We start from the raw sequence: 17,444 nt of genomic DNA on the forward strand, positions 1-17,444 counted from the left end.
TTCTACTAAATAAAGAACAACTGCAATATTATATTGTTTTAAAAATAGCAAATTAAGGAGTTCTACTAAATTTCTTCTACAATATAATATGCTCTTACAACACAGAAAGAAAATTACACACTAACATTTTTAATGAATACTGATATGAATAGGAGTTTTCAGAGGAAGAAATCTAAACTATCAACAGCCAGATTTAAATAAAAAATGTCTTCAGTCACTAATAATTAGAGAAATGTGAATGAAAACTACTCTCAGGTATCAGCTCACACCCATCAGATTGGAAAAGTTCAGAGAAAGTGAAATAATAAATGTTGGATTATGGAAAACTAGGTACATTACACTATTACATAAAGTTATGCACACATTTAGGCACTATTAATGGAGCTGTGAATTGGTCCATCCGTTCTGCAAAGCAAGTCAGAGCCATCTCTAAAGAGTTATTAAACTGTGCCTTCCCTTTAACACAGTGATATAACTATTAGGCCTATACCCCAAAGAAAGAAAAGAAAGAAAAAGAAATTTATTTGAATATATACGTATTTGTCTCTATGGAAAGGGTGGGAGGGTTAAGACACAGCTGCATTTTCTTCTCTTATACTATAATGAAATTGCTTCAATTGTATTCCTGTGAAAATGTGGCCTAAGTTATATGTGTGCACACATACTCATATGAATGAGTCAGTAAATATATGAATATCATATACTGAATGCTAATTATTGTCATTATTTTTAAATAATATACCATGTTTGTTTGCATTATGTATTCTCAATTTTTTTTAATAATAAAGCTCAATAGCTATTTCAGGGATGGAATCACTTCTGTTTTGTATATTTATTGTCATTGTTCATATCATCCAGAGAATGGAAGTCTAGTCCATTTTCACTAGGATGCAATTTTACTTCATAATGTTTGTTTGCTTAAGAAACTGACGTCCAAATCATTAAATCTCACAAACAGATATTTAGTTTTCAGTCTGAGACCCTAATACACAAATTTTAATATAAACTCATCAAAATTCAAGAGGATATTTCTTTTATGAAGGAAAAAAAGCTAAGATGTAAAATGTTATTTTATAGGTCATATCCTTTAGTCTAGTCAAATGAGGCCATGCCTATCAATATTTTCTATTCCAGTCCTTCTGTCAGGGACTACATCTACCATTCTTTTCATTAGATCCCAACTAGCCTAACCAAGCTAAATATTTAATGAAAATCAATTATCTTAGAAATAGAAAGTATATTTTTATAATTTAAAGTGTTAATCATTGCATTTAGATTCTTAGACAAAATAAATTTTGACTCCATTAAGGATGAAATAATTTTTATGTTATCTACACATATATATCCAGTCCAATTAAGTTTTATCATACATTTCACATGGAAAATAATGTTGTCATATATTTTGGATCCATCTGGTACCTAAGTCTCTACTATCAGGAGAAACGAAACTCAATCTATGAGGTCCACCAAACCATCCAAACAGAAACATCTGCTAGAAAAGATCATGCCAGAACTTCAATAAAAGCCTATTAATGCTATGTTATTAATATTGTAGATCACATAGAAATCAAAATATTAAAATCAATAATAAGTTTGCATGAATGGAAAGATCCCTTCCATTATGAACCTCTCATCTGGAAGCCTTGATAAATATTTTTATCCTGGTCAGATGCATTATATGTCCTTCATTTTCAAAAGCAAGAAGGAGGGAGAGCAAAAAGAATGGAATGGAAAGGAAGAAAAAATGAAAAATTATAGCAAGATTTGTTTTCGTTCCAGGTGGTCTACTTTCCAGCTTATGTGTGGGAACTATAGGGAGGGACAGCCAAGGAAGAAACAGATTTTTTTCACCAAGGAAATAATATTTTCTAGTCTGGTTTTCAATTATCAGCTCCAAACCAGAACAGCCTCTTCTTTGGAGTCCCATGTCCCCCAGTATTGTAAAAACAGTTTAAGATGTATAATGTAACAGCTAAAACTGAGGTTAGAAAAGGTGGCTTAAGACTATTGAATTTTTATGCTTGTCCATTTCATTTCAAAAGATGTTTTCCATCTTGTCAATGTCCACTGTATTCTCCTACATTTCCTCTTTTCAACCTCCCCTCCTCCAACACATTCCCCTACTGAAATCCTATTAATCCATTCCATCACAAGTTCAAATGCTTCTTCTTCCAAGATGCCTTTGTGATTACCCATGTTATTTTTCATCTCCTGAAGTATCTAGTACAACTTTTTATAAACTATTCCCCTTCATGGACCCTCAACTGGAAGTAAGTTGGCTTTCTTTATACTGTCTTAACACAGCATTTTATTTCCCACCTACGAGTTTTTGGATAAATCTTCCCCTTTGCCAGGAATCTTTTCACTTCTTACCTATTCCTCCTAGCAACTTAAGGCTTAGCTCTAGGGCCAATAACTTGAAAGAAAACTTTCCTAATTTCCACCACTTGTTGCATTTGGCTTTATTTATGTTGTTTCACTACAATAGAATATGAAATTCTTAGGGACATAGACTCTTCATTTTTATCTCTGAATCCCAAACACTGGCCTTGACAAGGAGATCATTTTCTGCTCTATTATGTTTTAGTTTGTCATGTGATTTCTCCCATTCATTTTAATTCTTCTATACAACATGATCATGGTGAAAATGTATTTAATAGGAATGCATGTGTAGAAACTATATAAAATTGTATGCCCTCTAGGGGAGGGAAGGAGGAGGTTGGAGGGAGAGAGGAGGAGGGAGGGAAAAGAATCTAAGTTATATGGTGGCTATTGTACAACACTGAAAATACATAAAAGAAAAAAAAGAAACATGTTTATTTTCCATCACGATTTTTTCCAACATTATTAGAGCATCTGGGATAAACCTTAAGACCACTCTGTGGTGGTTCATACCCACTCAGTGGCCTGAGCAATAGGAGCCACAGACCAGTCCTCAGTAGCTGGCTGAGCACTCCAGTCTTCAGTAGGAAACTGCTGAATGGGCAACGAAGGCAACTGTATTCCCTCACACCAATCAATCACTTTGGGTTGAGTAGCAGTGAACTCTGGGGCTGGTGCAGTCCACTCACCCTGAAACTCCTCCTTTGTCACTGCCTTCTCAGCTATGACCTGCTCTTCCTTTATAATCTCACGTGGATCCCTGTAAAAGTAAAAATCAGGCATAACCTCCCATGGGTGTTCACTGGAGATGGTGCCAGGACTGACTTCACAGGTCAACATCTACCACATCAGACCCCCTGAGTCAACTCCCTTATTGTTACATGGAACGGCAATGTCCACTTAGCACAGTGGGGAGTCTGCATTGCATAGTGCAATGATTGGAAGGTGAACATATGATGCTTCAGTCAGAGGCTGATGATCTGCCTGAGGATCAGTGACCACCAAAAGGTAGAGCTCCCTGAAAGTTGCCTGGATCTGTTCACTAAAAGGTGCCTAGTGTGAAATGTCCAGCAATAGGTGTAGTGCCACTGGTAGCAGCAAATTTCATAACAGCCCGGTAGCCAGTGTTCCTGGATGAGATGACACTAACATCAACTGGATTTTCAATGGCAACAATGGCACGAACTGTAAGCAGAAGCTTTTCCCAAGTTCTCTTAAAGTTAATAATGTAGACACCATCACTCTTTATTTTGTAGATATACCATTCCATCTGGAAGTCCAAACTGGTGCCACCCAAATGCGTTCCTGCAGCAAGGAATTTGAGGACATCCTCCTTCATCTGCAAGACATCTGGGACTCCAGACATTGTGAAAGTTTCCTTTAAAGTTATAGCAGAAACTGAGAACTACTCTGTATGGAACCCTCTTCTGGGCGTTTGGAAAGGGGATGCAGATTATTGTTGCACTCAGTTCCTCTGATTCTATTCTTAACTCTCCATATTTCATCATCAACTAACTTCTTACCTTGAAAAATGCCTCTGTCCATATGAGCTTCTCATCCTATCGGTGAGTTCCTTCTGGAACCTCCATTTTGAGGAAATGCCAAATTAAGTCATACTTATGGCTCTCTTGTTGCTTCTTTGGACTTCACCATAATGCCCTCCAACATGAGTAGCTTTTTCAATTCCTTTTCATGTATTTCCATCCTTCCTTAGGAATGTAAGCTCCTTAAGGAGAGATAACTGTTTTTCTTTTTGCATAAATTTGCATTCTAACACTTAGCACAGTTTCTGGCACATTTTTAGTGCTTAATGCTCTTGATTTTGAATCCTATTGTTGTGAATTATGATTGGAAAAATTAAGAAACTGGCAATTGGTCAATTGAGTATTGATATATTTTTCATGTTGCATTATTCAATTAATCAATAAACAAATTCCTACTATACATCAAGCACTATGCTAGATGACATAGACATAAAATTGTAACATCTCCTCTTCTCAAGAAGCTTATATTTTATGGGGAAAGCAACATGTACATATTTAACTGTATTCAGAAGGCATACAAATTAAATGCAAGGATAGTTTGTTGGGCAGGAGAATGACTAACTTCTGGGGACATCGAGAAATGTGTCATACAAGAGGTGGCACTTCAGTTGACGGAAATTGCTTTCAGTCTGTCTATTTTTTTCATCTGTTCAACTTTACGTAAAAAGTACTCTATGCAAAATATATATCCCAGATGTGGAGTAGACAATTTAAGCATTCCACTAATAATGCAAAGAAGGAGAAGAAGAAGAACTGGAATTTATTTAACATTTAGTTGCAAAAAACTAAGCAAATTTTATCACATTTTATCTTCATAATAACACTGGAAGTTAGATGCTTTTATTTATTACCACATTTTACAGATGAGGAAACTGAGGCACAGAGAGGCTAAATGACTTGCCCAGGATCACATAATTTGCTAGTGATTTGCTAGTGTTTAAGAACAGATTTTAACAGTGTTAAAAACAGATTTAAGAACAGGACTTCCTGACTCCAAGTCCAGCACTCTACTCTTTTTTCTTAGTTGTTTCCTTCATTCCTCTCCTAAGGAATCTCATTTAAAAATTGTAAAAGAAATTCACCTGAAATTAACATATGAATGGACACCCAATGTGACCAGGAATTCTTTAACAATTTCAAAGTAGAAATGCTAATAATGAGCTGCCCAGGAAACTAAGTACCAGTGAATAAAATATTAATCCTGGAAGGCAGGAAAATGAGTTCAAATTTATTCTGAGATATTTACTAACTGTGTGAGCCTGGGCAAGTAGCTTATTAATTTGTCTCATTTTCCTCAATTGTAATTTGAGGATAATAATAACTTCTATCTTCCAGGGTCATTGTGTAGCTCCAATGAGATAATATATGTGAAGTGCTCAGCACAGGTCCTGGCACATAGTGGGTCCTTAATAAATGTTCCCTTCTGCTTCCCCTTCCTCCAAGCAACCAGTAGTGTGGCTTTTGCTGAAGATTTTCAAGTAGGTGGTCCTGTAGCCATATACTCCACTTTCCAGTCTACTATTCATTTGCCTGCTTCACAATTTGAGATTTCCAAGAAAAGAAATTCTAGCCAAGGAAATAAGTTGGCTTCAGAATGTGGCTGGCCCTATGAAGTAACCACCTAAATGGGACAATTTCATTACTATAATGCTCTCAAAACCGAAGTGGAATTTAGTGCTGTCCCAATATGCTAGTATGAATAAATATGGTAATTTCTAAGTATAATACTGAACAACTCCAGCCTCTGGAAAGCGTCTAAGTCTATGGTTATGATTCTTACAAAGTATTCAACCCTTGTATCCCCAAACACTGGACATGCAAAGGAAATCTATTTGAGGAAAATTGATTCTTACCTCTTTACCAATTTCTCTTAAAAGATGGACAATCTGACATATTTATTTGACTTGATTGGATACGTGGATAGGAGGTCTCTTTCCTCACTTAAGACTCTTCATACATCTCCTCCAGAACTATGCCAAAGATAAACTCCCATAATGGAAAGGTTACATTCTCTCCTGGAATATGTATAAGGAGCTTCACAACCTTGAGAGATCAGTGCGAGCAGTGAATTGAGTAAGAATGCATTTAGTCAAAATGGCTAGTGAACCCAGATTTTTTTTCTTCTTTCAGGTTAGTATTTAAATACTGAAAGAGTGTTCACATTAGTATTAAAATAATGAAAGAGATGCTACCTCACCTGTTATGTATGTGTGTGTGTGCGCGTGTCCGTGTGTGTATGTGTGTGTGTGTGTGTGTGTGTGTGTGTGTGTAACCCTAAATGTTCAGTGACAATGAGTCCCTGCTTCCCAACTCCTTAAGCCTATATGTTATCACTCTTCCAGTTCACAAACTGAGGGTTCAGGAATAAAATAGGTGCTATATTTCTAGATTCAGGAATTTTCCAGCTATTTGAATTACAAGGCAGTAATAATTATGACTTCCTTCTATGAAATTTCTAATTCTCATAGGCATTAATTGCTTCATCCTCTTAGTTTCTGTTTTCCCCAGAAATAACCAAGGTCAGATAGCCTGTGTAATGAATGCCTTTATGCTTCAAAGAGGACTTTCACTATATCCCTTTTCTTCACTTGTACTTATTATTTATCACCAGACACCAAGGTGATGATCCTCCTTGACCCTGGCTAACTCACTTCAAAAAAGTAATGGCACTTCTTTTTGGATACCAGATGTCTAGATTAAACTTTCATTTACTCATGTGAAGATTAAATATATTTTGTAAATTATCTGCATGTATTAACAGCCATTGTCTGTTGCAAAGACATTGTGCCCACTTCAACATCCCCCAGTTACATCAAGGTCACATAAGCTAGAAGTGAGAAAAACCTGTCACAGGAAGTGATGATGCTCTTTTAAGAAACACAAGTCTTCATAATCAGAATATTTTTTCTAATAGGGTTTTGACTGTAGCACTCATATCCTAGATGAGTGGGAGCCATAACTTGGACCAGAATTTTCTTTTCTCTATTAGAATTATGAATTTAGAATTATGCTTTTCTCTAAGTCAGAAGATCAAGAAATCTTGTCCTAATAATTGTCTGGACTTTGTTTCTCTAGATTTGTTTCCTCAACTATAAAGTAAAGGAGATTGAATTGAATGACCCTCTATAACAAGGGAGAATTAAGGATGGTTAGTTAATATTTATGACAAGCATATTTTGAAAAGAATTTTCTGTGATAGATAGATGATGTCACCATAGTGGCATTCTTTCCAGTGATATAGATCCCAATGATCCACGCTATACTTGCTATGCTATCTTATGTGACCATATCCATGTCCTCCTCCAATTCTACTGATCTAGAGAATATCCTTGATTCTCTTGACACATCAATTATCCTTCTTGCTATAACTGTCTCCTTGTCTTTTTTTAATCTTAAATTGCTTTGATGACATCCCCAAACAATAATACCGTGTAAGCTTTTGCAAGCAACATAAACTTGCAGTTAGTAATATTGCTCAATCAGGCCATTATTTTTCCAATTTACATGCTTGTATTCTTTGTTCCTTTCTTTTCAGTAAAACATCTTGCATTAAAATATGATTGATTACCATGAATATCATTTTATATGCTAGTTAAATTTGTCTATGTAGATGCTGAAATGTTAGGAGGCAGATATATAAAAATGGCATATGTAAATTGTTAAAGGTTATAATATATAATTTTCCCGAAGCTCTTAAGTTAGTAGTACCTAAGTAATTTTCCTCTTAGTTACATAAAATGCTTCTTCAAACAGAGGTTATATTCTTTCGTTTTCAAACTGTTTTACCACTCAGATATGATGAATGACAAAAAGTGCAACATTTTCTGTCAAAAATGCCAACCTTTCTTAAACACTTTAGACAATTCTATGAATTGCAGTAACCCCAAAGAAAGGGTGTGACTTCCTGAAATATGCTAGTATAATACTGCTAATCCTTGCTAATGAATTAAATCACTAGAACAGGGTTCTGAAATTTTTTCATGCTACAAATCATAGTTCAATCGAAAGTCTATATTACAACACATCCTCTTGATGAAAAGTTAATCATATGGATCTTTAGTCTACATAGCACCATGCCTCTGGAGAGTTAGAAATATTATATATACATACATATATATATATATATATATATATATTTATATATACATACATATATATATATATATATATATATATATATATATATATATATATATATATATATATATATATCGCCACACAGAAATAGCTTTAGAAATCTAAGTTATCCTAAATGTCTCTTGTCATCTCATATGTTAACTGACAGATTGTTTTAAATACACTACATAGGTTTGGGTTTTTTTTTTAAGTACATCTAAGTAGGCATGTACAAAGTAGGGGTATGAATCAGGGGGAGTCTTTGTAAGTAAAGACTGAGATATGTGCTAATAATACCTGTTCCTGAGGTAGCTCTTTGGCTATCAGTGAATATAAAACATACAGGCTTTTTTTTTTTTCATAAACATTAAGTAGTTAAATATCATAAATAATAATTTGTTTTTATGAAGAAAAGAAAATCTCTTCAAAAGGGAGACAGTAAGATATATGTGAATCTGTGTATATCTAAGCTCCATAAAATAATTTTCAGAAATGTGAAATGTGTATTTAACTCTATATGCCTCTGCCTATGCATATCTTAAATCAACTATTTAATTCACATTCTCTGTGGCTGGCAGGAGAGGGGAAAATCAGGAATTTTAATCATAGTGAAATAGCATGATATTAAGTCTTGATGAAATTTCTACTTCCAAAGGAAATTTGTTGTAATTTGTTTTTAATTAATATGCCATTATTTGAAATTGTTATAAAACACATATAAAACTCTATTTCTATTTACAAAAGTCAATTAAATAATACCAGTGTTTACAAAGGTCTAATTCCGAATTCCTTTTCCTAGACAGATTCATATCTAGCTTTCTCTGTCTCATGAATACAGACATAATATTATGTTTTCTGAATTAATAACCTTATCAATCTTTAACTGTATATTTGTGTATTTATATACATATGTATACCTGTTTTACATTCTTTTAAAACTGTTATAAACTGTCCTAATGCTCTCCCCCATTTAACCTTAACTTCAATATGCAAAACATCCAGACATATTAAGACAAATTCTGGGAGATGTTAATGTAATATGATATTTCATATATCATATCTGCCACTACAACCATTATGTGACCTTGAACAAGTCACTTAAATTTGCTACATGTCATATATTTTATCTATAGAATGAGGATGACTAGATACTCTTCTGGGTCTAGCATTTTATAATTCTAACATAAAGTATATCTGTACACTATTCATAAAAATTATTTTTTTTGAAAAGGCCAAACTGAGAATCTGTTGAGCTAAGAAAAGAATGTATATCTCATAAAGTTAGTATGTTATCATTTTAGAGCTTTTCCATCAATAAATTGAGTAAGATTTTTCCTATAGAACCTTTTCATGTCAAAATATAAATATATTTCACATAAGCCATTGTTGGTTTGGCAAATTAATTGGAAAATTTTTGCTTGTTTTGAACATACACTGAAATAACCAAATATGCAAATATATATTGGAAGTTAGACTGCTGAAGGTCACTGGCTTAAATTTGTCATTTATATGGACAGAATGGTAAGAATTCTATGCAAACAAGAACAAAGGATGATTCGGAAATGGTGCATTCTTCTTTTCTTTTAAGCTTTAATACAATTCTCCTGTCAGAGTCAAATTGTGAAGATTGAACTTTAGTTTCCACAGAAAGCAGCTGCTCTTTTTTCTTTTTTTCTTTTGCCTTAAAAAAAATATCAGAACATTCCAGCTTCTTCTGCTAAATACACAAAGTGAATTTTAAGTAGCAAGCTAGAAGGCAGAAGGTGTTGCTATAGAGTAAAAGCTAGTTTCAGAAGATTCCAACCTGCTAGAGAAGGTCTGGGCATATGTTTTAAGGGTAAATACAGAATCACTGCAGATGAGAAAAATTGAGGTTATTATGGAAGTGGCAGACTCCCAGAGGAGATGGAAAATTGAGATCAAGGTCTCAACTAGGTTTGGTCTTGGTAACAAGGACCTCTGCTTCCTCTTTGACTGAAGTAAAAGAGAACCAAGTTGGGAATGGTGCAGCAGGAATCTGAGGCAAGGAAAAGAGAAGAAAAGAGAATTCACAGAGGTGAGGACCTTTGCTGGGAGGAAGATGGTGCCATAAAGGGCTTGAGGATAGAGGGGTATAAGAGCCCTTTTGGAGATTGTGATAGTCATTTAGGAAAACCTTAAAAGATTGTTGTTCAGCAGTGAGAAGTCAGATGAGATAACAAAAATGTATAGTGAACCCATTCAATGCAATGATATAACTTTTTTGAGAAGCATTCCTTGATCAAGAGAGGAAGCACAGAAATAGAAGACAGTGAGGATCACTCACAGTCAAGGATAGACAAATTGTCGACAGAAATAGAACAGAGGTGCAAGAAAGCCAAAAGTAGAGGAAAGTTCACAGCTGAAATGGCATAAACTCAAGTTTGGGAAAGATGAAAGTAAAATTGTTAGAGTAGTAGTAATAACCTGGGAAAATAAGGACAAGTGGAGAGAGTAAAAGTTGTGGGGAAACAAACAGGATCAGTGATATAAAAGAGAGATGGATGGTTTGGAGACTGGATGTAAAGAAGAGAAATCAGATTTCAGAAACATGAAGGCAGAAAAATTAACAGATGACAGTGAAATACATTTTCTGATCATCCCCAGGGGTGACATCATCAGTCTGAAAATCTAGGTAATGAAAGTGCCATTTTATTTCAATTTAGCAGACATTTATTAAACACCTACCATGGACAGAGACACTGTGCTGGATGCTAAGGAGGCAGAACCACTAGCTGAAAAAAAAAGTCTAAACTTCAAGAATCTTGACAAAGTTGAAGAAATCTGCTAGTGCTCTTCCCTGTAAGGTTGCCTTCCATTTATTCAGTATTTATCTTATATGTTCTAATTTATAAATGATGTTTGCCAGATCCTTAAGCACAAGAAATGTGACTTTTTTTTCTTTGTGTCTCCAGCACTTTGCACAGTACCTCAGATACATTAAGTGCTTAAAAATTACTTGTTGGATAATTACCATCATTTCTTTGGTTAAGCTGAATTCTCGAGTTATTTCAAGTAAACAGTTCTATCCTTCAATATAAAGATGGCATCCAACATCCCTTTATCAATATTTTTGAGTACCTATGAGTTTAATTCATTTGAACAACATTTATTAAGTGCCTACCACAGTAGGCACCTACCACAGTCTGCAATAGAATTCCATAGTTCTTTCTCTGGATGTGGAAGGCATTTTGCCTTAAAAGACCATTGGGAATTTTTTAAATCCTTGCATTGCAATGAAGTTCTAAGTCTACCAGAAAAATCCTTGCACATTGTGGTTGTTGCTGTGTACAAAGTTCTCCTGGTTCTGCTCCTTTCACTCAGCATCAGATCAAATAAGTCTTTCCAGCCCTCTGTGAAGTCTTCCTGTTCGTCATTTCTTATAGCACAACAGTATTCCATCACATTCATATATCATAATTTATTCAACCATTCCCCAATTGATGGGCAACACCTTGATTTCCAGATTTTAGTTACCACAAAGAGTGCTGTTATAAATACATTTTGTTTATGTAGGACCCTTTCCATTTTTATGATCTCTTTGGGATACAGTCCTAGAAATTATATCGTTGGGTCAAAGAGTATGCATGCTTTTGTAGCCCATTGATCATGGTTCCAAATTGCTCTCCAGAATTCTTGGATGAGCTCATAGCTCCACCAATAATGAATTAGTGTTCCAACTCTCCCACATCTTCTCCAACTTTAATCATCTTCCTGTTTTGTCATGTTAGCCAATCTGATAAGTGTGATATGGTATCTCAGAGTTGTTTTGATTTGCATCTCTCTAATCAATAGTGATTTAGAGTATTTTTTCATATGACTATAGATATCTTTAATTTCTTCTTCTGAAAACTGCCTGTTCATATCCTTTGACCATTTATCAATTGGGAAATGACTTATATTCTTGTACATTTGACTCAGTTCTTTATATATTTTAGAAATGAGACCTTAATCACAGACACGAGCTGTAAAAATTCTCTGCCAGTTCTCTGCTTCCCTCCTAATCTTGGTTACACTGGGTTTGGTTGTGCAAAAATTTTTCAGTTTAACCAAATTTTAACCAAAATTATCCATTTTGCACTTCATATTGCCTTCTATCTCTTTAGTCAAAAATTCTTCCCTTCTCCATAAATTTAATAAATACACTATTCCTTTGCTCCACTAATTTGTTTTTAGTATCAGTCTTTACACCTAGATCATGTACGCATTGGGACTTCATTCTTGCATACAATGTCAAGCATTGGCCTATGCCTAGTTTCTGCCACATTGTTATCCAGTTTCCCCAGCAATTGTTGTCGAACTATGAGTTCTTATCTCAGAAGTTAGGGTCCTTGAGTTTATCAAACAGTAGGTTGCTATATTTATTGCCTACTATGTCTTGAGTACTGAGCATATTCCATTTGTCTACCCTTCTGTTTCTTAGTCAGTACCAAGTGGTTTTGATAATTGCTCCCTTATAACAGAATTTGAGATCTGGTAGAGCTAGGCCAACTTCCCTAGCATTTCTTTTCATTAGTTCCTTTGATATTCTGGACATCTTTTTCCTCCAGATGAATTTTGATATTATTTTTTCCAGCTCTAGAAAATAATTATCTGATAGTTTCATTGGTATGGCACAAAATAAGTAAATTAATTTCAGTAGAATTGTCATTTTTACTATATTGGCTGGGCTTACCCAAGAGCAACTGAATCATATATGTTTAGTAATGAAATTGGTTCATTGTCTGTGGTGTCTTTTAGCAGGATATAGTGTCCTTCTTTATTTCTTTTGATTCAATCTATTTCTACCTTTGCTTTGTCTGAGATTAGAATTGCTACCGCTGCCTTTTTTTTTTTACATCAGCTGAAGCATAATAAATTCTACTCCAACCTTTTACCTTTACCCTGTGTGTATGCCTCTACTTCTAATGTATTTCTAGTAAACAACATATTGTTGGATTATGGCTTTTAATCCATTCTGCTATCCATCTCCTTTTTATGGGGGAGTTTGTCTCATTCATACTCACAGTTATGATTACTATCTGTGTCTTTCCCCCTATTTATGCTTTTAGTTCTATCTTCTCTCTTCTCCACAATAGTTTTAATTTTTTACCACTGCCTCCCTCAGTCTTCCCTCCCTTCTTTATCCTCCCTCTGTTTTAATCCCCTTTTCCCTTACTACTTCTTCCCTTCCCTGTAGCCTCCCCTCCCTTTTCTTTCTCCCTTCCCCTTCTACTGCTTATAGAGCTATTTGTATTTTTGCACTGAACTGAGTTTGTTATTCCCTCCTTGAATCCAATCAGATGAGAATAACTCTCAAACAATGTTCATCTTCCTCCCCTGTTTCCCTCTACTGTGATATATTTTTGTGTCTCTTCTTGTGTTATAATTTACCTTTTTCTGGTAAATTGCTGTTCACATCTCCCATTTAGAGTGCATTTGTACTCTACAATTACATTTTTTTGATGACATCATTTACTTCATACTGCTCCCTCTATCTGTGTATATCCCTTTTAGATATTATAATAAATATACAATTCTTAAGATTAACAAGCATTATCTTCCCTTATAGGGATGTACACAGTTTGCCCATATGGAGTAACAAGTTTTTTCCCCCTGTTTACCGTTTTTATGCCTCTCTTGAGACCTATGTTTGAAGACTGAATTTTCTATTCACCTCTGGCCTTTTCATCAGGAAGGTCTGAAAATCTCTTATTTCATAGAATGTCCATCTCCTTGCTAGAAATATTATGCTCAGCTTTGCTGGGTAATTGATCCTTGGTTGTAGACCCAGATCCTTTTCCTTACAGGATATTATATTTCAATTCTTTCCATCTTTTAATGTAGAAGCTGCAAGGTCATGTGTGATCCTTACTGTAGCTCCTAGATATTTGAATTGTTACTTTCTGGAAGCCCGCAGTATTTTCACCTTTGCTTGATAATTCTGGAATTTGGTCATGATATTCCTTGGTGTTTTTAATTTGAGATCCCCTTCATGTGGTGAAATGTGAATTCTTCTGATGACTATTTTGTCCTCTGGTTCTAGGACTTCTGGGCAATTTTCCTTGATGATTTCTTGGAAGATATTGTCCAAACTCTTTTTCTCATTATGGCTTTATGGTAGACCAATAATCATTAGATTTTCTCTCCTAGATCTATTTTCCAGATCAGTTGTTTCTCCAATTAGATATTTTACATTTTCTTCTCTCTTTTTATTCTTTAGATTGTTTGACTGGTTCTTGATGTCTCATAGAGTCATTAGCTTCTATTTGCCTGATTCTAATTTTTAATAGATTATTTTCTTTAGTTAACTTTTGCATCTCCTTTTCCACCTGTCCATTTTTTTCTTTTAAGGAGTTATTTTCTCCAGTTAGGTTTTGTACCTCCTTTTCCATTTGTCCAACTTTCCTTTTAAATTCTTCTGTGATTTATCTTTTCATATTTTTAAAATCTTTGGTCAGTTTTTCTTCTATTTCTCTAATTTGGCTTTTAAAATTCTTCTTGAGCTCTTCCAAGAAAGCTCTTTGTGCTTCAGACCAGTTCATATTCCCTTCTGAAGTTTCGGGTGAGCATACAGTCTCAATGCTTATCTCTTTGGTATTCATGTTTTGGTCCTTGTCCCCATAGAAAGATTCTATTATCTTTTCTTTTCTGCTTTGCTTCTCATTCATGATGAACACTATTTTCCTGGCTTTTAAAGTAGATCTCTGCATCTGGGCACAGGGGGCTCTCTCCCACTGTTCTTGTGCCTAAAACTTGAGGCTTTGTGTGTTGTGGCCTCTGTTTCTTTTAGCAAGACACTAAAATGTTGCAACTTACCTGTTGCTGAGCTGACTGGTGTTGAAATGCAGAGGTCAGGTGAAGTCTTTTTGGGTTTCCCCGGAATCACCCTGGAACTAGCTGGATTAAGTGTGGGGGAGAGGTGATCTGGTCACAGGAGGTCTCTTCTGCTGAGCTAGAGCATAGGCAAGCTGAGGGGTTGGTTATCCAATCTGCGCAAATATCTTTCCAATTCCCCTAGGGTGCTGATGCACTCCTGAGGTCCTAGTGTTGGCAGTTGCAGGCTTCACCACCCTAGGGCTCAGGATCATCTCCTGCTTTGCTGAGGTGGGGCTGTCTGGGACAGCTTTGGTCCTGCATTGGTCTCCTTCAGCCACAGCAAGAGGGACCCTCCTTAGCAATTTTCCTAGCTTCACAGGCTAAGATACTGTTTACCTCTTCTGTTTCTTCCACTGTTTCAGGATTTTTCCTTTGGAGATATTTTGTGGGTTATTCAAGGTCAACAAGGGGAGAGAGATAACGATTACCAATCACTCCACTGTCTTGGCTCCCAGAAGTCCATTTTTAGGAATTTTCCACCCTTAATGCTAGTGTTTTGCTTCTAATTTTTTTTCTAATTTGCCTTGACTATATCTTGCTTGTACACAGTTGTTTGCACTTTGCCGCCTCCATTAGCCTGTGAGTTCCTTGAAGGCACTATTTTTGCTTTGTTTGATCCTTACTACTTAGACTAAATATTGCCTGACATATAGTAGGTGCTTAATAGATTTTTCTTTTACTTGACTTGGCCATGTTATCATGAATAGTGGGTGCTTGGATAATTTACTGTATCTATTCAATTTCAGACCCCTGACTATTCTTTTCTTTATTCATCTTCTTTCAATGCATAGCAAATATATTTCCTGAAATACCACTTTTCTATCTCTACTCTAAAAACAGTAATAAAATCAACACTAAATCAACTTGCTTCTGATTTTGCCAATTTCCTGCTTTGTGGCTCCACTCATAATTCTTGCTTCCTAGACTAAACCACTCTTCCATCACTATATGTACTAAGCTTTCAGCTTTTTGACGTTTCATAGTATAACTTTAGCTTCATTTTAAAATAGTATAAAATAATAATTTATTATTAAATATTTATGATGTTCTAATAGGAAGGAATGTAAATACAATACAATTACAAATAGAAAAAATATGTTTGGACAGATAACTTGGACTAATGTGACAGATAAATAGCTAATATTTTACCTATATAAATAACTATTTAAAATTTGAATGATAAGCTCTAGTCATTAATGGAAAACATGATGAAAGTTTTCAAAAGAAGAAACAAATTATTGATTTGAAATAACCATATTCAGACTCAGTAAAGATATGTAAATAAAAATAACCTCCAAGTCCTATTCATTTATCAAATTGGCACAACTATTTTGATATAATGGATGCTGAGAGAGTTATGGGGGGAAATATACATTCATTCATTGTTGTTGAAATAACAAAAAAAGTGAAATCCTTCTGAAAAGTAATCAGTCAAAAATCATTTAGTATTATAAAAATGTATCCCTAGTCATAATATTGCCATAGTTGGGACTAATAGTCACACACACACACACACACACACACACACACACACACACACACACTCAGCATTCAGTTCAAAGATTTAGAGAATAATATTTTATTTGTAATTACAAAAAAAAAAAAAAAAGAGAATGGAAGCAAACTTGATTTTATCCATCACTGTAATCATGTTTTACAAATTAGTGTCCATTAATATAATGGAATCTAATACAAACTGTTGTTGTTGCTGGGTTGTTTTTTTTTTTTTAGTAGTTTGAGTCATATCAACCCTTCCTGACCCTATCTGGGGTTTTCTTGAAAAGATACTGGAGTGTTTACTGTTTGCTTCTCCAGTTCACTTTACAGATGAGGAAGCTGAGGCAAACAAGATTAAGTGACTTGCTCAGGGCCTCACAGCTAGTAAGTGTCTAAGAAGAGATTTGAACTAAAGTTATCCTTACTCCAGGCCCAATGTTCAATTAACTATCCCTCCTAACTGCCCCTATAATATAATATAGACAAGTAACAGGAATATAATGAAATCTGGAATGACCTTTACAAGATAATGAAAAATGAGAAAAGCAAAACTAAAAAAAAAAAAAAAAACAACAAAACATAGGATACTCAATCTATGACCACAGTAAAAGAAAAATAAATGGGAATGAATAAAGAATCCTGATAAACACCAAAAGCAGTGCTGAGAATTTGTTACATTTTTTTGCATTGAAATTCATTTGTTTGAATAGTTATAAAGCAGGGTTAATTGTGTTGATCTTTACTATTAAGCTTATAAGAAAATACAAAATATATTTTGATGAAATTGTGAAATTGTGAAATTGTGAATATGCATTCCCTCGAATTCCCTTAGCTCATTCAAAAGAGATAGTTGTCTAATGGAGCATTGCAGAGCCACAGGCTTCCTCTCCAGGATGTTTATGGAAGTAGCACATATCTCCATCTCTCAAGTTTGTTCTAAATCCTGTCATCTAGCTTTCCTCCCACCTTTTCACTGGCAAATCTGGGTACCCTGGTCAGTCACAAAAATAGCTACCCATGATTAAATCA

The 17,444-nt window shown here is 34.8% G+C and overlaps 1 pseudogene; it reads right to left on the reverse strand.

Moving 5' to 3' along the window:
• Positions 1 to 2,868: 2,868 nt before the first annotated feature.
• Positions 2,869 to 3,748, reverse strand: LOC140524097 (small ribosomal subunit protein uS2-like; annotated as a pseudogene).
• Between the last annotated feature and the right edge of the window lie 13,696 nt (positions 3,749 to 17,444).

This window comes from Notamacropus eugenii, chromosome 2 (genome assembly GCF_028372415.1).
Source record: "Notamacropus eugenii isolate mMacEug1 chromosome 2, mMacEug1.pri_v2, whole genome shotgun sequence".
Classification (NCBI taxonomy): Eukaryota; Metazoa; Chordata; class Mammalia; order Diprotodontia; family Macropodidae; genus Notamacropus; species Notamacropus eugenii.